At 35.5% G+C, this 23,280-nt stretch overlaps 1 protein-coding gene and 1 non-coding gene across 3 annotated transcripts in view; one reads left to right on the top strand and one right to left on the bottom strand.

Moving 5' to 3' along the window:
• Positions 1 to 23,280, top strand: part of ADGRL2 (adhesion G protein-coupled receptor L2) — an 809,217-nt gene that overhangs the window by 505,061 nt on the left and 280,876 nt on the right. The window lies entirely within an intron of this gene.
• LOC141542059 (small nucleolar RNA SNORA29) lies at positions 18,733 to 18,867 on the bottom strand. The gene has a single exon (XR_012482063.1). It is a non-coding gene; the product is annotated as a small nucleolar RNA SNORA29 (small nucleolar RNA).

Genomic DNA, 23,280 nt, shown 5'->3' with positions numbered 1-23,280 from the left:
TAGAGTGAGAATGGTGTGTTGTGATCCACATTCAGTTCCTACAGTCCTCTCTCTAAGTGTAGATGGCTCTCTTCATCACAAGATCATTGGAACTGGTCTGAATTGTCTCTTTGTTGAGAAGAACCACGTCCATCAGAATTGATCATCGTATAGTCTTGCTGTTGCCGTGTACAGTGAGTTCCTGGTTCTGCTCACTTCACTCAGCATCAGTTCATGTCAGTCTCTCCAGGCTTCTCTGAAATCATCCTGCTGGTCATTTCTTATAGAACAATAATATTCCATAGCATTCATTACCACTTTTAGGTGATTTCAAAGACATGGAAAGATTCTACAAACTTTTGCAGAATCAAATACACAGAAACAAAAGCAATATGATTTATATAATAACAACAATATTATAAAATGAATAATTTTAAAAGACTAACAAATAAAGAACGAAATGAGCAGAACCAGGAGATGAATTCACACACTAACAATGATATTGTAGATACAAATGACTTTGAAAGTTGACCTAGCTTTATTCAATGCACTCACTGACTTTCCATGAGGCCAGCAGAGCAAAAGCTATTCCCCTCTTGACAGAGATATGATGGACTCATAAGGTACAAAAATACAAAATGAGCCAGAAAAGGAATTATTTGCTTCACTATATATAATAGTTACAAAGATTTTGCTTTTCTTTTCTTTTTCCTTGGGTGGAAAGTAGGAAAAAAAGAAAAGATTTCTGTTGATTTTTTAAAAAAATGAAACAAACAAAGATTTTGCAAGGGTGAATGTTGAAAATATCGTTGTATATATTTTGAAAATAAAAAGCTATTATTTAAAAAAAGACTGAAACAAATAAAATAGATTTCTGTTAATTTTTAAAAGTGAAACAAACAAAAGAGATAGTCAAGATACAGCATCTCCAGGAAAAAAAAAGATTCCAAAAAATGTTAAAGGAACTTCTTATTACCAAGTTGAGCAGTTGTCAGTGCAAATGGTTTTCTGAATATCATAGAAGGCCATAAACATTGTATATCTGTATGGCTGCACTTTTAAATTATTAGTTAAGATCCAGTTTTTCTGGAGAGCAATTTGGAGCATGTCTTTGAAATCACCTATTTCCTCATTTCTTTGTGTTATCTTCCCATGATTGTTTTGGTAGAACTCTTTGAAATAATAAAAAGAAAGGTCTCACCAATAATCAAATTGATTAAAATTTCCAGATAATTGACTTCCCACTTTCATATCTGGTCAAGTTTTTTTTTTACTTTTAAATTTTCTGAATTGAGAGATTCTGTTCTCCTCTTAAGAGAATGTTCCAAAAGTTAAAATTTCTCTGTTAAGATACTTTTCCTTATTCAGAGCAAAGATGTTCCCTTTCTTGCTTTTATTTCTATTCCTATGGTCTCTTACCAATCCAAATAATTCCTCTGTCTCTGTAGATTCATTATTTTCAAATTTTTGAAGGCTGTTATGTCAACCCAAAGAAGTCAGTTAGTCAGTTCCTTTAATCTTTCCTTCCAAGATTCCCTCCCTACTCTTCTTCCCTAGTCATTTCATTTTTCCCCCTGTTTTCTCTTAACTCACTCCAATCTTCTACATATTTCTGGTACTGAGTTTATCTAAACTGATTATAGTCTTCCAGGTGCATGATATATCATCTTATTTTGTGATTCTGTAATTCTTTGTATAGGGCTCAAATATTAATAGAGTTTAATTTTGTTTCTTTTTATGGTGTTATCATTAAGTTGACATGTAGGAAGACCTAGAATATTTTATTTGTGCCTCCCACTAATCCCTAAGGGAGTTTTTTTCTTTTTTTTTCTCCTGCAGACTCATCTATCTGGTTAGTCTATTTAAAGGAATGTGCTATAGAAGAGAACATGTTGACATCATCTAGGTTAGAATGTAACATTAATAAATTTTGGCTGCCATATTTACCCATGTAATTTCCCTATTTTGAAGCAGATGTATATTGTGCAATTGGCAAGGGGAACATGCAGACAAATTTTTGGGATAGCAAACAGGGTGAACCTAGATTGGACTATTATTCCACACTGTAGAATCTCTGAAGAATTATAAAGAGCAGTTTTGGAAGGTGACCAGTGGTTATGTATTGTAACTTTTACATTCAAAAAACAATATTATTCAGTGAAATAATTCTTGCTCCTCTCTTTCTTGTTCCCTTTGACCCTTGTAAGTTCCTCTTTTCTTTATCATCCTTTCCACCAGCTTCCCTTTCAACTCCTCCATTCTCTTCTACCACCTATACACAATCATTCATTTCCCAACTATTACCACATAAATATCCGCCAACCTTGCTTTGGCCCTCATTTCCTGAACATCCTTCATCTTCTTAGCCTCCAAAGAGCTTCACTGCCCTTTCTATAGTATTTTTAATTTGTCTGCAATCTGTCTTCCTCTTCCTCACCCCATCCCACCTAATTTTTTCAAACCATTTTCCTTTTAACCATTGATTCAGGAATGGAATTGTGCAGCTGAAATTGCACACTAGAAATGAATGTCAAAAGTTCCAATTAGGAAAAGGGCAGATATTTAGCCAACTTTATAATGCTTTCAGTACTGGTGTACATTGCTCAAATCTGCCCATCTTTTGCAAGTATTATAATACAATGGATAGTCGCAGAAAAGTGAAGGGTATGACTTCAGAAATTTGTGGTGTTTCTTATGTGGCCACCCCATTTTCCCTCCCCTCTTCCTTAGAGGGTATGGTGATAACTGCCATATTTCCAAAGGATTAGAATTGCCTACTCTCTGTGAAGTATCTGAAGTGCTCTACAGTCATGTCATGAATATCTTTATACCCAAGTCACAGAAAGTGCCTAAGAGAAGATCTAAGGAGTGAATCCAATCTCCTTGTCAGTGACAAAGATTGCCCAGTGGTAGACACCTCCATGAGAGTTCTCTTTTTGTAACATTGTACCTTCTCAAAGTCTAACATTAGAAATGTGTCCCTTCTTACAAATGGAACATAGAATCATAAAATAGTAGAGCTGAAGACACATTAATAATTATTAGGTCTAAAGTTACTCATTCTACAGAAGGAGAAATCAAGACTGAGATGAAATAACTTATTCAAAATTATATGGCTAGTAAGTCATAATCAGCACTAGAATTCAGGTAGGTACCTTGACTTTTAGTCCAGCACTTTTTTTCTGATTCTCTAACAGTCTCTTGAATATTTGTGAATCATTATTATGTATCATTTATAATATGGAATTTCTATTTTCTTTTCATAGAATGACATACATAAATTTTAACATATTTTTATGTAAACCATAACCGAATACAGCAAATTTTAGACTTAATACACGAGTTTACTTTCAAAGGCTACCCCTATTATTTGCGTTTTGGTTAATTATAGCCCTGTCTGGGAAATCTTAGAATATAATTTACATTGGGTCTTCACAGATATGGTAAAGGGGGCTCTCCAACCCCAGATAGCACAAAAGGTAGCAATGAAATTATCAGGTATAGAGAATCCTTTTTTTTTTTTTTTTTTACCCCACAGAAAATCCAAAAGTACAAAGAAGCTCTCATAATAACCTATAGGAACTAATACAATTCTCCCTTTCAGGTGAGAGAAATCTCTACAAGATACTAAAATCTTCCATGCTCATAATAATAGTATGATTTCCTTTAGAAGGGAAACAAACATGGGATTTTAGGTGAACAATGCCTAGCATTCTTGTGAGTTCCAACCTATCAATACTTTGTGAAAGTTAATTTGGCCTTCCCTGGAAGGGAAACATACTTGGGGGACTTTATGGAAAACCCTCACATTTTTTACCTGAATAATGCACAGTAACAATAAAATCCACTGTTGAAGTTCTTTGCTTTCCTATTTTAATGCTCCTCCCAGCATGGGTGACTTCTCTCACTGACAGTTAGTTCTTTTCTTAGCTCTATTTTAAATGAGAAGAAATTTGAACCCTTAAACTTAGTGCTATTAGACAATTCCTGAAATGTAACATTGTCCAAGAAGACCCATTCCCACCCACCCATCACCCACTATTCACTAGAGCATCTTCCAGATCTCTTACTTGAAGCTGTTAGAAAGCCAATCTTAAGGAACATTCAGAACTGTTCTCATTGTTTCCTTCTCTATAGTTGCCTCAAAGATATAATATCCCTTTGCCCCTCTAAATCTGGGATGAGAAACTCAACAATATCTAGAAAATGTCTTTTCAAAACACATGAGCAAGCACAGGTAGATAGCCATGGGATTCTTGCATGGGACTGCCATTAATCAGCTCCTAATGATGGAAGGACAGAGATTTTTTTCTACTCCAGCCCTACCAATCCAAACCAGTTCCTCTCTTCTCTTGGTTCTTCTATGTTTCTAGGATCTCTATGAAAGAAAACCAACAGATAAAAGGACAGAGGCCCTGGAGAGGAACATTTTTATGGACTAACACAAAGAGAAACTCCTCCCTCCAGTCTACCAATTGGGTGAGCTTCAGTGAAACATCCCCCAGGAGGTGCCAAGGAGCTCATTCATATCCTTCAACGAAGATAACAAAGTTCCAAACAATAGCTAACTGCTTTTGTCAGCTTATCAAGTAGCTTGGGTAACACTCTTGATCATCCCCCTATCTTTAAATGATTTAGGATTTAAATAAGTAATTTTTAAAACAGGATTTTTGTACCATGCTCTGAAACAGAGAGCCTCAGGGTCTCTACACATTAACGAGAAACATAGAAAAAGAGTTCCTTCCCTACTGAGAATGTCATGTCCCCCAGGCTATGAAAACTTGTGTCTAATTTCTTCTTAAATCAACTCACGGAAATTTTTTTTTTTTAAGAACTTTAAAAATATATAGTAGGAAAGTTTTTTTTTTTCCTTAAAATATCTGGTTTTAATTTTATTATTAAAGCCCTCTCTTTTTTATTTCTCATTACATGTTTGTTGAATTGAATTAAATTTCAACTGACTTCTTCGTGTCCATGTTGGAAATTCCTCGATTCCGCATAAGCACAATTCCAAAAAAAAAAAAAAAAATCAACAACAAAAAAAAGAGTTTGCTTTTTTGTCTTACCACAGGGTAAGTCCCTATTTGTGGTTATTTTTAACTGGGCTGCTGCATCTAGCAATTTTAGTACTTTTTTACACTACTGTTTTCTCAAAATGATCTGACTTAGCAAAAATTAAATAAATGAACAGACCTACCTATTGCTGTGCCACATCTCAAGCATTTGGGGAAGATAATCCATTATTAACTGTGCTCCTCTACACTAAGCAAAAGGAAACATCTGAATCTGGGATTTGATGATGTGTGTATTTCTTTCCCTTTTTTTCTTTGCTTTTCTTCTTGAGCATTTTAAGTTTGTATCTTTTTTTCTTAAACTCTACTCCAATTTACCCTAGTAAAAAAAAGTTGTCTCTTTAGAGAGAGGCTACTTGACATCATTTTTTGGCTTTACTAATCATCTTTGATATTTTTAACTTTCCCAGTCTTCTCCAAGGGTCATATTCTCACCCTAAAAACAAGTTTCCTTAATGCCATCTCTATAGGTAGGTAACTGCTAGATCAAGTAATAGCAATAAAACCTATTTAATTGTTTTCATAATCATAAGGAAGTAGACTTTCAATTGAGAGTGTTTTTAGAGATCATCTAGGACACCCGTAATGATATACCCAACAAGTGGCCATCCAGCCTTTGCTCAAAGAGCAAGATAGGAACTTATTATCTCCTGGGTTAGTCCAGTGCATTTTAGGACAGCCATGCAGTGGTCCTCAAACTTTTTAATTAGGGGGCCAGTTCACTGTCCCTCAGACTGTTGAAGGGCCGGACTGTAGTAAAATCAAAAGCTCACACTCTGTCTCCGCCCTCAGCCCATTTGCCATAACCCGGCTGGCGCACTAACGTCCTCAGTGGGCCGCATCTGGCCAGCAGGCTGCAGTTTGAGAACCCCTGGAAGAGATTTTTTTCCTTCTATCTAGCAACAATTTGCTTCCAATTTAACATTATCTTATTTTTACTCTGTGTCATGTGAATCTATTTATATACATGTTGTCAACTCCCATTTGAATGTAAGCTCCTTGAAAGCAGGGACTATTTTTTTTTCTTTATACTCCAGTGTTTAGCATAGTACCTGGCATATAGTAAGTGTTTAATAAATACTTGTTGATTGATTGATAAATTTTCCTCCATTTCTCCTAGTTCTGCTTTCTGGGATAATAAGAATAAATATAATCCTTCCAGATAAGGGAATAGGAACTGGACTTACAATTTCACTGATATACGGAATTGTCCAAAAAAGACAAAGTTTCCTCTGTGGGTATAGATTGGCACTATCTCCATTTATAGTCTGAGCCAATGAAGACTTAAATTATTTTCTCAGAATCACATGTGTCTGAGACAGGATTTGAACCAAAAATTCTAAATTCTGAGGCCACTTTTCTGTCCGTGACACAATACTGTCTCTTACTTTCACATGGCAGCTCTTTAAATACTCAAATATTTAAATACTCAGATTTTCCCAAAGCCTTCACTTTGCTAACCTGAACATCCCTTGTCCTAATTTACAATCAGTCCATGGACTTAAGACCCTTCATCATCCTTCTATGGACCCTCCAATTTATCACTACATTCCTATACTATGGCATGCAGAATTGAGCAGTTATATGCTGGTATGTAGTAGGCACTACAGACAAAGTACCAGAGGATTATAACATTCCTATCTAAATTTCTCTTTTTGTTAATTAAGTTTGCTCTTGGGCTGCTACATCTTAGACCTGACTCATACTTAGCAGGTATTCCAGCACAAGCCCCAAGTTCTTTTTTTTTTTTTTTTCTTTTCCAAAAAAGTGTTGTCTAGCTACCAATCACTAGACCCAAACAGGTCTGGCAGTTATCTGGCTCCCCGTGCTTCAGGACTCTGGGGAAATGGCTGAAAGGGTCTGATTGATTGTGCTATAATTCCATTGCCTCTGCCACATAGGCTGGCCTCAAGCTGTGAGTAGATTCATGAAAAGATAAGCCATTCCCATGGCTATAGGGGATAGCATCAGAGTTGCTTTGGCTATAGTGGCAAAAACACATCGGTCAAAATAATGATTGAAGTTGTTCAATGGGTTGAGTCATCCACTCCTGTTCTATGACCATGTAGACAAGACTGTGTCAACACATATAATGAAATCAAATTGAAGCAATTGGCTGGGTAATTCTGGCCCCCATTTTCACTTGAAATTGAATGGAAAGAGTTCTTCTGGCTTTATTGGTTGTTTCAATGCTCCACTTCCCTTGGTTATGTAGGCAGAGCCTGAGATTTTACAGAAAATTGTGCCTGAGGTGTCATAATTATATCCCCGTAAGCCTAGTGGGGTAAATTATGAGTATATTTCCCTGAGGTGCTGTAAAATATTTTATTTATTACTATTTCCTCCATCCCTTTCTCACAGGTGGTTAGATATTTTTTTTATTTTTTTTTTTTTAGAGATTATTAACTAGGCTTGTGTAGGCAGGTAGAGTCATTTGACTTCAGGAAACCATTATCCCAGCCAGCCTCCCGACTGCTCAGCCCAGGGACATTACTTATAGAAATGAACCAGAGCTCTCTGTTTAGGAAATTCTTAACACATTTCTCTATCTACTTTATCAAGTGGAAAGTTCCTATATTGGTCAGCTCCATTAAAATTTTTTCTTATAACATTGTTCTAACGTTACTCTTTTGTTCAATATTCTGTAGTAACTTTTTCATGTCATAAATGGTCTCCTTAGTCTGCCAATCAAGATCTCCTATCAATTGCCACTACCTAAGCTTGCACACTTTCATCAACATCTTTCCATTATTTCCCTACAGAGAGCCTCCTTTGTTGCAGTCAAAGCTACTTAATTCACTTATTTCTCTCCTTAGGTGATTTGCTCATTCCCTTTTCTATTTCTTTTGGTGTACCATTCTCTTTGCCTGGAATGAACTCTCTTTTCTGCCAATCCAGACTCTCCACCACCTTCAAAATCAGACTCAAAATCCATATCCAAGAACAGCCCATGATTATCCCCATATAACTGTTTGCTTTTTCTCTTTGATATCTCTTCACCACATAGACATCCAATTTGGTCTACATAAATGTATCTTAGTGGATAATGCTGCTTTCTAGAATCACAAAATTTGAGAATTGGAAGGGACCCTAGTGGCCATCTTACCCAACTAATGCATGCCCCAAATAGGATCCTCATTCCAGCATTTTTAGCTAAAGGTTCATTTGGCCTCTGATTATAGACTGCCAAAGAGAAAAGCCAATATCTCTCAAGGGCTGCCCATTACACTTGCAGATAGCTCTAATTGTTTGAAATATTCCCTAATAACAGGACAAAATGTGCCTCTTTCCTGCTTTCATGCATTGCCCTGGGTTCTGCCTCTGAGGCTAAATGAAAAAACTAACATATTTACTTGTATTTTATACTTCAGTGAAACCATGATCCACTCTGATCCACTCAAAAAGAAGATCCTTTTACCGCCTGAAAACTGTAAATATCCCACATTCTCTCAAGTTCTGTGATTTGGGCCATGCCTCTTAATAAATCATCATTAGAATGTAGCCTCCTCTCTCTCTCTCTCTCTCTCTCTCTCTCTCTCTCTCTCTCTCTCTCTCTCTCTCTCTCTCTCTCTCTATCCTTAGTGTCTAGCACAATGCCTGGCACACAGAAAACACTTTACAAATACATGATGATTGATTATTGAGACTCATAGAAACCATCCATTGTGTCTTTTAAATATGCTGTGGATACCAATTTAGCATTTGGGCTGGCTTCTTTCCTTTGTTTCTTTCCTTTCCTTAACGAGACCAACCTATGTTTTTTTTTTCTGGTAATGTCCTCAATAAAGCCTTTTTGCCCTGCTTTTTATACAGAAGTAATTCACTTCATTTTTTTATTTTATTTTTTTTTTTTTTTTGGTCTTTATATCCCCTAGTGCCTCACGCAAAGCAGATATTGATTAATTGATTGATTCATGATACACTTCAGTCTCTTTAGACTGAAGCAGGCATCCTTTCTTTGGCCTCTGCACCCATAAGATATCCCGAAGAGAACACTGGAAGTAGTCCAAAGAAAGAAAGCTTCTGTGGCAGCAAAGAGATCAAAATTCCTGAAATTTCTTTAAGGATTTCTTCTGCATAGTTTCCCAAATGTGATCTTGCCTGATCTGTTTCAATTCAATTTAGGCCATATAAATCTAGTTGTTTCTTTTATATGTCTATACATATATATATATACACACACATACACACACACACACACACACACACATATATATAAATATATAGAGAGACAAACAGACAGACAGACAGATAGATAAATAGATATGATAAGCACCTACTGTGTGTCAGGTACTATACTAAGAAGAGTCACATGGTAACCTTAGATGGGGAGACATTAGGTGAGGGAACAAGGAGACACCTCCTGAAGAGGGTTCTCCTTGTACTAAAACTTAAAGCAATCCAGGAATTAATTCTGAGAGGCAGAGATCAGAGAGATGGCAAATAGTATAGGGTGGCTGGATAATGGGGTGGAAGGCAATCATATGGAAGGAGACTAGAGAAGTAGAAAAGGCTTTGATGTTGCATTATTGATGAAGCCTCTTGTAATTAACAATAGTTCTAGTAATTCAAGGGAGATAAAGAAAGTTCAGAATAACTGAGCCCCTGAAGAGGTGATGTGCTGTACCAATGAATTCATGGAAGCTTTTATAAGCATTGGTATACCCCTAGCAATCAATCTCTACTACACTTTACCTCTAACTCATTCATTGTCTTTAATACATTCAAGAGATGAGTAGATTACAGTAACTGTGAGAAATCAGAACATTTTCAAAGGGAAATGAATGGTGGATCACATATTCATTAACTTGCCCTTGGAGCAGGTCACAGTAGACACAGCTGAGGGAAGGATACCTGCTGCCGGCTAATGTTTGGAAAGCATGATGTGAGATCCACCCCAGTGGTAGTTGTTGATATATTGCCCTGAATCCCTGGGCATACCAGCCATAAGAAATATATCAGATGGATATCACAGCCATAAATACATTTGAAATTATATTTGGCAGAGAGTAAAGCTTGGGAGAACTGTATATGCTTTTCACACTCTATTTATGGCTGCTTTATGTCTCAGGGTTTGTCATGATCATTATTAATATTTACTGTTAATTGGTTATGTATATTATTTGAGTGCCAATGAAGCCCTACAGATGTTTCGTTTTTAATGACAAAGATAATGATAACTGAAATGGTGATTAAAAATATACTATAAGCTTAGCACCTTCATAAAAGTCCCAGCGCTCTTTACAAAAGCAATAAAACAATAAACTAAAATAACAGCTGTGCTAATCATGAGCTAGTTTAAAAAGATAACACTTAAGAGTTTAGATTGGGGTTGTTTTTTTCTTTTTTCTTTTTCTTTTTTTTTTTTTTTTCTAAAGTCTACAAATAAAAGAGCAAACTTGGGAAACTGCAACTAGAAAATAGTAGGAAAAAAGATATGTATAGGCCATTGGTCTCCACTAAAGTCACAACCAAGTATTACTCAGACTTTTTACTGCACTGGTCAAGTTGAAGATAATAAGAACAAAAATTTATATCCAACAAGAGCGAATTCTAATTCAATTCCATCTCAGTCTTCTGTCTCTTCTGAAAATAATGAATCTTGATTAAGCACCTACTATGTGCAAAGAACTATATGCAATACAAGGAGAGACTCAACATTTTTATAAGATCCTCTTTCTGCCCTCATAGAACTTAGTGTAACAAGGAGACACTACAATGATGAAGGAGATGGGTTCAGAGAAAATGAAGCAGGCAGAATCAGAATGATTCCTTTAGTAACAACATTATGAAGACAAATAGCTTTGAAAGATTTTAAAAACATAGAACAAAAAAAAAAAAAATCACAAACCACAATTCTAGAGAAGTCAAGATGAAATGAGGTATTTACCTCATGACAGAGAAGATAGGTCATAAATTGAGCCTGCATGTTGAAACATATTTTTTGAACATGGACAAGGTAAGAAATTATTTTACTTGACTATGCATATTTGTTTAAAAGGAAGGGTTCTTCCTTTACCAATGGGAGAAAGTGATTGGAAAATAAATTTTTAAATTTTTTAAATTTAATTTTTAAAAATTAAAAAAAATTAAAATAAATTTGTGGAGTTAACATATCCAAGAAAATGGACTCAATCGGTCTTTTTCCATTTTTGGGATATAGACTTGGCCAATGAGTATTTTTCAGTCCATTTAAAAACACAGCTTCTCTGAATTATGGTTCAGTGCTTTAGTACAGAGCCCTCCAAAACAAGATTGCCTTAATTTTCCATACCCTGGCAACAGTTTTCTCTGCTAGCAAATTCACCTCTGCTAAAACATCTTATCCATACTATTAGCTTGCAAGAATTTTATGTTTTTATGTAAACTTTCGGATCCCTATCTAATATTATGAAATCGCCAATGAAAAAGAACAAGTTCATATCATATAAATACTAGTTAGTGAGTACTTGGAAAGGGAACAGTGATCATTAGAAGCCAGCACAGATTCATTGAGAAGTCCTTTCAGAAAAATCTTATTTAATTTGTTCACAGTTACTTGACTGGTAGATCATAGGCATACAATGCTGAGTTTGAACTTCAACATTTGATGAAAATTTTCAATTATATATTTATTGACAAGAAGCCAGTTAGTTGGTTTAGGAGTTTGCTTGTCTAACATGATCCAAAGAGTATTGATCACTGAATTGATAATGTAATAAAAATAATAAATAGCATTTATATAGTTCTTTAAGGGTTTGCAAAGTGCTTCAGAAATATGATCCCCTTTATTCTCACAACAACTATACAAAGTAGGTGCTATTACTATACTTATTTTACAGATGTGGAAAATGAAGCAGACCAAGATTAAATGATTCACTCAAGGTCACACAACCGGGAAGCCAAATTTGAATTCAGGTTTTCTTGAGTCCAGGTCCAATGCTGGGTCATTTGGAGGGAACCTTTATAGAGTGTTTTAAGATTTACAAAATGCTTTAACATCAGAGATATTAGATTCCAAACCTGAGCTAGGATACAGTGTAAAAACTAGATTAAAATATAATTTGGAAATATTTAATAATAAAGAATGCAAAAAAAAAAAACAAAGATAATGCGAATTTTTAGTTTTCTAAGATAATATGTGCCTTGTGGGGATCAGTTTGGACACCAGTTTTACATATATTATCTTATTTGATCTCTGCAACACCTGGTTTCTTTCAAGACTCAAGTAATACCTTCAATAGGAAGCCTTTTCATCTAAAGTTGCTTAGTATCTATATTAAATGTATCCTGTATACATCTTTATCTATCTATGTATCTATGTATGTATCTATGTACATCTTGTCTCATGTAGTAGAATGTCAGCCCCTTGAGGAGAAGGACAATTTGTTTTTTGTCTTCCTAATTCCAGTTTTAGTACAGGCCTAGATATAATCTCCAATATATCCTGTACATATCCTGTTTAAACATAGTTGTTTCCATGCTGTCTTCCCCCTACCTCTCACCTCCGAATCAATCCTTGAGTGCAGACGCTGGTTTTGCTGCTTCTTTGTATCCTGGGTATTTAGAACAGAGCCCAACACATAGTAGATACTTAGTCATGTAAATGCTTGTCAATTTGATAGGTATTTGCTTAATAAATAACTGAGTTGGATACCTTGACCCTATTTTACAGATGACAAAAGTCAGAGGAATTAAATGATTGGCCCAAAGTCATATGGCCCCTAATATCAGAGATGAAATCCCAATTTACCTCTCTGCATCTTGATATGGAGAACAAAACTCTAGCCACTGCAGTCCTTGGTGCTGTTTGGGATAAAATTTTTATGACTGCTTATCTTTGTATTTTGCACATTTAATTGATCCATTCTACTGTTATCATTACAAAGAACTAGTGGTCATTTTGCATTATTATCTATTTTGTGTGTTAATATACTTCAAAAAAATATTCTGAAAGCATGTACTCATATCTCCATGAGAGCCCCTTCCCTCCTGGCCAAAGTTCTTGTGCTGAGTTTCTCCATCAATGTGCTAAGGTCAGTTTTTAGAATACTAATACAATCTTTACTCAAAGCCTCTTGGGCTGGGCAGAGCTTGCCAGAACTTGTACCCCACTATAGGCCATCCAGGACTCAAGGTCAAATACACCCCATGATAATGCACTGGAGGAAAACTTGAGTGGAAGCCATCCTATTCAATCCAATAAGCATTTACTACTTTAAAAGGTAAATTTAAATGCCAGCAACCATGTTTTATAGAGATAAAGGCTGCATTTAACATAGGGGGACATGATCAAATGAAAACTGGCATTTCTCAAGTTGAGCTGGCCAAACCACCTTCTCTACACTGAGCCATTTTGGCTCAAGTAGCAACCTTCAGCATCTCATAAATGCTTTTAATCAGTGTTTCCAATGTGAACCAAAGATTACCTGGAACAATCAGGATAAAGGCAGATTGCTAAAACTTTTCCATACAGTCACAAGGAAGTATGACCTTCTAATTTGAAACTTATATTTTTTATTGAATCCAGTTGTCACAAGTAAACATATCTATATCTATATTAATATTTACCTATATCTATACACATATACCCATATACATATATAAATATCTAAACCTAAATCTATATATTTATACCTATATCTACATATCTGTCTCTATATCTATCTTTATCTCTATCTCTACCTGTATCTATATCTTATATTTATCTATCTATACCCATAACTATATCTATGACTATATTTATCTCCATCTATATTCATAACTAAATTTATCTCTAGCTACAACTATATATATCTATACCTATATTTATCTCTATATCTATACATATATCTACATCTATCAACATATCTTTATCTATAATTATATCTATATACATATTTATTCTCACTATATCTATACCTATATCTATATATAACTATACCTTTAACCATATCTATCTGTATCTATACTTACATCTATCTGAATAGATGTAAATTATAGATATAAAAATAATACTAAAAATTATAGATATAAAACCCATAATTCTCAACCTTCACTTTCATCGCTTTCCATATAGCATAAATTGTTCAGCTATCAGCTTATGTGTAGCCATTTTGCTTCCAGTTCTTTTGCTATTTTTAAAAAAATACACCCACTGTGTTCAAGACATTGTACCTTTAGTGAAATTATAGCATATGGATTTCAGAGATGAACATTCCCTTAGAGATCATTAGCTCTAACCCATTCCCTTCCTAGGTGAGGAAAGTGAAACCCAGCAAGATGAGGTGACTTCTTAATTCCCAAAGCTAGGATGAAGCTGATGCTAGAACTCAGAACTTCCAGTCTTTTTTCCTTTTTCTTGTTCTAATGCTAAGCTTCCTTGCTAGTTCTCAAAAAGAGAGAAGATTGTTTTGTTTTGTTTTTTTCCTCTTTCTGTAATCTCACTGAAGATCTTGTACAAAGTACTTTCACACGCAAGTGGTTTTGACCAGCTGAGCTGGTAGTTACTGCAGGGGGTTCCACAGTAATCCAGTCAAACGAGCTCTGAGATAACATATAAATCTCGACTTAAAAGAAACAAAAGAAAATAAAGTTATATCTGCTTGCCTTTTTAACTGCAGAGTCTAACAGGTATTTGAGGTCCAGGAGGTAACACAAGAATATATTTACTCCTTAACTTGAGTTTGCTGCAATTACCTGGCTTTCCCTTGTGTCTCGTTTTGCTGAGTTTTAATCAAAGACCATTTTTGTGAACAATCTCATACTCAGATTAGAAATCAACCTGAGAAATACTCAAGTGAGGTAGAAAAGAGACTATCCAAAAGCTTCCATAATGTGTGAATAGTAAGGAAAGCAACACATTGGAAAGGCAGTTTGGCATTATGGGAAAATGGGCTGAATCTGAAGTCAGGAAAACAGGGCTCAGTCCTGTTTCTGAGATTTATTAGCTTATTAGACTAAAATTGTAAAAGTTCAGTTTTTTCCTTTCAAAAATGGAGATTATAATAGCACTTACTTTTAAGGGTCATTGTAGGCCTGCAATGAGGTCATGTATTTAAAGTGAACATGAAAGAAATATATTTAAAGTAAACATTAAAGCTGATATAAAGCTCATAATTTTTATAATGCATATAATTTAGGCATTTTTATTCTCTGAGGGCCTAAACAAATAAATAAGTATATAAGGAGACATCCTTAAGGATGGATCCATATAGTGTCTCATATTTATGGCAAAGTTAAAAGATTTGGTCAAGAGCAGTGGCGTATCTAGCTAAATCCGAATGCTCTGCCATGGTCAGTCTGATAGTCCCTATGAACATTTGGGGTGGCTTCTTTAATTTTGCCCATCTTGCCTTTCTTCTGAGATAATTCAATTCTGCTTTGCTTGTAGAGCCCGGCACCTTCTCTGATGAGGGCACGCCATGTAGGGCGATCCTGTGTCAGTGTCTCCCGTGTTAGACAATCAATTCTAAAGTGCTTAAGAAAGACCTTGAAATTATCCTTATATTGTTCTTCCTGACCACCCTGTGAGTGCTTGTTCTGTCTGAGTTCTCCAAAAAATAATCTTTTTGGCAAGAGTACATTTGGCAATTGAACAATGTAGCCAGCCAACCACACATACATACATACATGATAGATTATGTATTAAGTGCTTATTGTGTGCCAGGTACTCTACCAAACACCAAGACTACAAATAAAAAAAAAAATGGTCCCTACCTTGAAGGAGATTACATTCTTAAGGAGTCCTTCCTAAAGTGGGGGTGGGGTGGGGTGCAGCTAGGTGTTGCAGTGGATAGAGTATCAGCCCTGAAGTCAGGAGGACCCGAGTTCAAATCTGACCTCAGACACTTAACACGTCCTAGCTGTGTGACCCTGGGCAAGTCACTTAACCCCAATTGCCTCAGGAGAAAAATTGGTGGTTAGAAGAGTGGGCTACTATTAAGACAGCAGGACCCTACAAGTGAGTTTGAGGTTTTTCTCCTCCTCCTCCTGCCTTTGAGCTTCTGTGTTCCTGACCCTATTTCCCTTTGGCTGGGATTACCTCACCCCAAATCATAACCTTTCTTTTTCTGACCCTATTCTGGTAACTTGACTCTAATTCCTGATTACTTCCTGGCTTCCTGGTTTGATTTTGCCTTTCTTGACCCCGGGCTGTGTCCTGACTAAAATTAGCTGGGGTTTAATGACGGAGCAGGAAGGACCTTATGGCCTTTTCCCTTCTATTCATTCTCGCCACTTCTATTATAGGAAATGGAGGGTTGACTGTGGATTATTAGAACTATGAAGTTCATAAGTCAGGCTGTGTGAGAAGGAATCCAAAGGAGATCCAGGCCAGTTGTTAACACGTCAGTCAGTTAACATTTATCAGTCACCTACTATGTTATAGAAATGTTACACAGTATTATTGCTGGAGATATTAAGTGCTGGAGAGACAAAGAAAGGCATAAAATGGTCACTACTCTGAAGAAGCTCACAATCTAATGGAGAAAGCCCACATAATAATAGTAATAATAATAGCTAACATTTATATAGAGCTTACTTTGTGCCAGGCACTGTGCCAAGTGCTTTTATAATTATCATCTCATTTGGTCCTCATAGCAACCTTGGGAAGTAGCTGCTATTATTATCCTCCCCATTTTATAATTGAAAAAACTGAGGCTTGCAAACAGGGTTAAGTGACTTGCCCAGAGAAACACAGCTAGAAAATGGATCAGGGAGGGTTCCCCAAACGGGGGCAGAATGAAGTCCAGAGGAATGCTGCCAGATAAGAAATGATGAGGTGGCTGCTCTGAGCCATTCTCCTTAGATGGAGGGTCTGGGAAGACTTTTCCTAATATCCCCGTTGTTCCACCCTGAGAGTCCCAGCAAGAGCCAATACACAATTGCTGATTCAAAGCTGAAGGAAATGTTAAGAGATCATTCAGACTAGAGGGTTCAAATACACTGGCTATAACACTCTCCAATGTGGCCAGGATTGGATTAATATGTAATTGGGAGGGGCAGCTGGGTGGTAAAATGGATAGAACAGCAGCCCCAAAGTCAGGAAGACTCAGACACTTAACATTGCTTAACTATGTGACCCTGGGTAAGTCACTTAACCTGAATTTCCTCAGCCCCCTCCCCCCCCCAAAGAAAAGAAAACATATATACATAATTGGGAAATATTTAACAAAATTGATAAAAGCACTATAGAACAAGGCAATATTAGTGTGTGATTTTCTAAATCATTAAGTGGGGTGAGAAGGTAGACATCAGCCTAGAGGGAGAATGATTCATTTTCATGATTTCAAATCTGGCCTCAGACACTTCCTAGCTGTGTGACCCTGGGCACGTCCCTTAACCCTGTTTACCTCAATTTCCTAATTTGTAAAGGAGAAGGAAATGGCAAACCACTCCAGTATCTTTGCCAAGAAAACCCCAAATAGGGTCACAAGAGTATTCAATGACTAAATGAAAATTGATGATGAGTTCCCAGGGATCCTTATGTACAGTTTAGTGGTCCTTGTTTCCATTTGAGTTTGCCGCCACTGAGCTATCCCATTTTGCAGGTAAGATAACCAAGACTGGAGATGAGAAACCAAATTTTTTTTTTTTTTCCTATCATCCTTTAAGGTTTCAATTGGTGCTTTGTTTACATTGTCTCATTTTACCTTCACAACAACCATGTGAGGTAGACACCATTATTACTCTTGCTTTATAGAAGAGGCTACAGGCAGGACTTGGAGTGGGCGGTGAAATCATTTGTACAGTAGACTTATTGGAGGGGAGGGAAGCACACATCATGAGCTTTAAGCATCTTTCTATGCAACAAGATCCTAGTATTTAGTAGCCAGTGAACTGGAAACTAATTTTTGGAACCCATCTAAGGGCGAATATATTTCACAATAAGTCATCTCTTCTTTTCTTTTTTTAAAGTAAAGCTTAAATCCCTTGGCTCAGCATCATCTCAATCATATCTTCAAAACTTTTTTTTTGGCTTGAATAATTTCAATGAATAATGCAAATGAAGTTTATAGAAGCCCATAATTATGTATGGAAATTAGATTTAGTAGTAGGTACTACTCAAAAATTCTGCACTCCTCCTAGTAGTCTCATTTTGAATCAGGTAGACTTGCTACCTCAGATTCCAGCCAAATTCACTTTTTTTTTTCATGAATCATAAATTCAGGGTGGAGTTTCTCCCTCTCTGTCCCTGAGCTGCTGAGTACATTATAATCAGTAGTTATTACCAGAAGGTAAGAGTGCCAAAAACGAGATTTAGATATGTAGAAACCATGAGAAATTATAATTCTTGGAAAGAATCTCAGCTTTTGCAGGAAAGGAAAAAAAAAAAAGAATAGGTACTAAAAAATTAAGTTTAGAAAAAATAGAATGAATCATGATAAGATTCTGGAGTCATAAGTTTTGTGCTGGACAGGATCTTAGATAGTTAGGTGTCTCAGTGAATATATTTCTGGGCCTGATGCCAAGAGAACCTGAATTCAAATGGGGCCTCAGATATTTACTGACTGTGTGATCCTAGGCAGGTCACTTAACTCTATTTACCTATGTTTTCTTATTTTTTTAATGAGTTGAAGAAGGAAATGGCAAACCACTCCAATATCTTTTTTTTTTTTTTACTTCCATTAAAAACATTTAAAAAATATAGAGATCAATACTTATCAAGTTTGACAAGAGTTTTATAATAGTTTTGGTTAACCAACATTTAACATACAGTACAGCTAGATTGTTGCCATTTTATGTAAGAAAAAAAGACATGGCTACTTCTTTTCCATCATGCCATGGCAACTATATTTTATTCCATAAGCATAATCATTGAATCTGTGAAATGAAAAAATTATAGTCAATTGGGAAGCATTCCAGTATATTTGCCAAGAAAACCCCAAATGGGTTCCCACAGAGTCAATGACTAAACTTAGGGATTTAATCATCATTTAATACAATTCCCTCTATTTGTAGGAGTAAACTGAGGCACTGTGTGATTATATGACTTTGCCTAAGGACATAGTAAGTGGAAGAGTCAGGAGTTGGTTCTTTTTCCACTCCCAAATAAAAAGGAGAGAAGGAATACAGTAGAGAGGAGATAGGGGACCAGTAGCCAGAGAAATATGGGTAATAACAAACAAAAATTCAAACTAAACATCGTACTGTTGTCACACTGAATGATATGTATCTTATGCCATTTTTGTGTTGGTTTTCTAGAAGATAGGACACCACTGAAGAAAAATGAGAAAAAAATCAAATTTCTTTCAAGTTTAACTGAAAAGAGAAAATCAGGAAGAAGATGGGCTAGAAGATTTCTGAACCATCGTCCGTGATCTTTAGAGGATCTCAGGGAACTTAAAATGTTCAGCAGGACAGGAGATGGAAAAAATGTTTCAATTTTTATAAAGGGGAAGAGGATGGAGTCTCTAAATTAGAAACCAGGGAGTTTGTTGTCAGGTCCTGGTAAAATTCTATTTTATTAAATGATTAAAGGGATGATTGGGAGCACTTAGAAAAGGCAGCTGTGATTAAAAGCAGTTTCATTAAGAACAGGTCATAGCAGACTAACCTCATTTCCTTTTTTGTCCAGTTTACCTGCCCCTCGATCTACTTTTTAGGGGATTGCAGTAGACAGAGTACACTAAAATTTCTGCAAAGTATTTGACAAAGTCATTTGTGCTAACCTTGTGGACAAAATGGAGAAATGATATGGTTAAGGAGATCTGGAATTGGTGAAAGCACTGCACTCAAAAGAAAAAGTCATGGATAAGTTGATGTTAATTTGGAGGGAAGTCAGGAGTAGAGATTTCTAGAGATCTGTTTTGGAAATCATGTTGATAAGAATTTAGAAAAATGAATTAGATAAAGGCACAGATGATAACAATCATCAAACTTGAAAATAACACTAAGAGGAGGGATTGATAACTAGATGACAAAGTCAGGTTCCAAAAAGACCTTTATGGCCTAGAACAATGGACCACATAAAATAAAAGGAAATTTAATGAGTATAAATTTAAAGAGCCGCTTGAGCAAAAAAAAAAAAAATAACTTTTCAAGTAGAGAATGAGTTGAGATTGGCTAGACTATATATGAAAAAGAAATCTGCAATTTTTAATGAACAAAAAACTGAAGAAGAGGTAACTATCTGACTTGTTAGCCAAAACAACTGACACTTTCCTAGGCTTCATGAAAGGCACTGAGATGTCCTGGAGGGAAGTTGCCATTCCCCTATTTCATGCCCTCTTGAAGTACTTCTGGAGTGCCATGTCTAGTTCTGAGCCTTGGCTTTAAGGCAAGTTGTGCAGCCATAACAAAGATGGAGATAGGTCTGGTGAGCACATCATATGAGGGTCAAGTGAAGGACCTGAGGATTATAGAAGCTTTAGGGGCAGCATGATAGCTGTGTTCATGCATCTAATGGATTATTACATGAAAGGAAAGAGAGTAGACTTGTTCCCTAGACTTGTTCCCCTTGGTCTTAAGAGATAGACCTGTATCTTAAGAAGTTGAAGAGCGAGTAGGTAATGAGGAAGGGTTGAAACATCAAATGGAAACCTTTTTCAAGGAGTTTGGCCAGAACTGGAAAGAGTTGTAGAAGTATCAAGGTCCACTCCCTATATTTCATAGATGAGAAATCTGTGGCTCAATAAGATTAAGTGACTTGTCTAGGATAACAAAGCTAGCAAGGGTTTTAAACCAAAGTGTTTCTGACTTCAAATACACTGCTTATGCAGCTTTGTCATGTTCCTTCTCAAGGCAAGAAAACAGATGAAATAGGAAAAATATAGGTGACTGGGGAATAGGACAGTGCGACTGGGGACTTGATTTAAGATCAAAATAAGAAGAACAATCACTTTGGGAATTAATCTATCAATAAACATATTCCATATCATGAGATATTAATCAATAAATAAACACTTATTAAATATCATTATGTGCTAGGCAGTGTGCTAAGATTTGGATATACAAGGTAAAAATGAAAGAGCCTGCCCCTCTTTTGAGAGGAAACAATATGCACACATATAAATATATGCAAAATGTACATAAAACAAATGGGGTAATTGAGAGATGAAGGGAGGCAATAATAAGCATCCACTTCAAGATTTCTTTCCAATATGTACATTCTACTAATCATACATCTCACAAGAAATCCATACAGTCTGAGAGATTCTTGCCCAAGTCTTCCCAATTTTCTAGATATATCCTTCTTCTTGGCATTTTAATAGGAACATTATGATTCAGTTTAATTGATCATCAGGTTTTTTTTTTTTGTTTTTTTTTTTAACCTTGGGATCTTTTGGATCTAAAGTTTTGATGTAAATTTAAGTTGTACTTCTCAGATGCACACACCTGCTGACACTCCTCCTGGCAATTAATAAATACATTAATATCCACCAAGTGGTCTGCCTGGGGGTTAAGGGTTCTTTAAGGAAAAGAAATCATCAGAAGACTTAATAAGTGCACTGCAATATACTTTCTAACTAATGTTATCTATGCAGTGGCTATTTGAATAACTTTGATGTCATTGCCTTGCCTTTAGAATTCCAAAATTCACTTGACTTTGAAATCAAAGTATACAACTCTTTTTTTTATTGTAATATCAAATCTATATTAAAATTTTATCAAAAATTGAACAAACAAGAGGAAAGGGCACAGTTTGCCTAGGATTTTGATAAAATTTTAATTTGTTTTCAAATATTTTATTATCTAAGAAATATATAAAACATAAACTCACTATGAATATGGTATATATTTTACTATTTATTTGACAGAAACCTGACATTGTATCCTGATAGTTTTGTATTAACATGTGCATTTTAAAAGGCAACTCTGTTATTATAATGAAGTGAGGGGGAAACAGTGGACTAGAATTTGGAAGGTCTAGGCCCTAGGCCTTCCTCTGATTATATGTCTTGATTTATTTTATTTTACCCTATTTCTGTTTCCCTGTTTGAAAACCAGGAATAATATAAGCTCTAAACTAAATCCTAATTCCTGTAAGCATCAGCTCTTAAAACCCTTTCCAATCTATCCAACATTATTCTATGATTCCCCTTGCTATACTCTGCAATACATCAAGATTCATCATCTTTATGTTCCTCTCACACAACAATCCATCTTTCATCTACATGCTTTTACACTGGCTATCCCCTTACCCCCACCCCAGACTACATTTTCTCTTCTCTTATATTTTATATTTATTATGTGTATATATTTATACAAACTTATATGGGTACTCACCCATTCCCCTGTAAAATGTAAGATCTTTGAGGTAAGGTCTACTTCATTTTCGTCTTTATAATCCCAGTATCTGGCAAATAGTAGATGCCTAATAAATTTTTGTTGATTGGCTGATTAACTGGTTGATTAGCTTGTGGAGAATAACTGCATTTGGAGAATTAGAAAATGATAGCAAAGAAATATCTAATGACAATTCTTTAGGAAAAGGTCATTAAATAGAAATTTCATTTATGCACATGACATAGCCTTATACAATTGAATGCATGCAGTTAAGGGTGATATGCTTTTTTAAAAAAATAGTCTTAGCACCCAGCATAGTGTCTTGCTACTAAAGTTCTGTAGTTGTTTAATAACTGTTTTTTTTTCCTTTTAAATGTAAGTGATCCAATAAGGAACAGTCAGAAGATAATACTTTATTGTGATCTGTCTTTGTACCTATCTCTGCAAGGAAAGAAGGATTTCCATTTTTTAGGATGTCTTTAGAATGGAGGTTTTCTGCCACCAAATTCAATGTCTTTTTCTCTTGAATTCTTCAAATTTCATCTTCTTCCTTCTATTTTCTTCCTTCTCATAATATTTAAATAACATATTAACATTTTCAAAGCACCTACATATATGCATGCGTATGTGCCTGTATATGCATACATATTGTTACATATATCAAATATTATGTATATATATATATATATATACATATATATATATATTATTCTCCATGATATTTGAGTGTTTTCACAAAGATATATGCAGATAATTTTCAGTGGCAGCAAATAATGGGCAACAAAACTTCTTTTAAACTTTAGAGAGGAGTTGGGATTTCAGGGAGTATTTGATAGAGAAGTATTCCTCTTCCACAAAAAGATAGGTACCTCTGAGTATATCCAAACTATAAATACAAGGGGCAAAACTAGCAAATGTAGATAATATGGGTCATTGAAACATAGGTTTGCCTCAGGGAAGCAAAAAAAAAAAAAATCAGCAAGAAGTAAAAGAGTCCCATCATAATGAATGATCCTTAAAAGAAACCAGGAATTAGAGGAAG

Source organism: Sminthopsis crassicaudata, chromosome 4, assembly GCF_048593235.1.
Source record: "Sminthopsis crassicaudata isolate SCR6 chromosome 4, ASM4859323v1, whole genome shotgun sequence".
Classification (NCBI taxonomy): domain Eukaryota; kingdom Metazoa; phylum Chordata; class Mammalia; order Dasyuromorphia; family Dasyuridae; genus Sminthopsis; species Sminthopsis crassicaudata.
The sequence above is the reverse complement of the archived record's forward strand: the minus strand, read 5'-3'. Positions and strand labels throughout refer to the sequence as shown.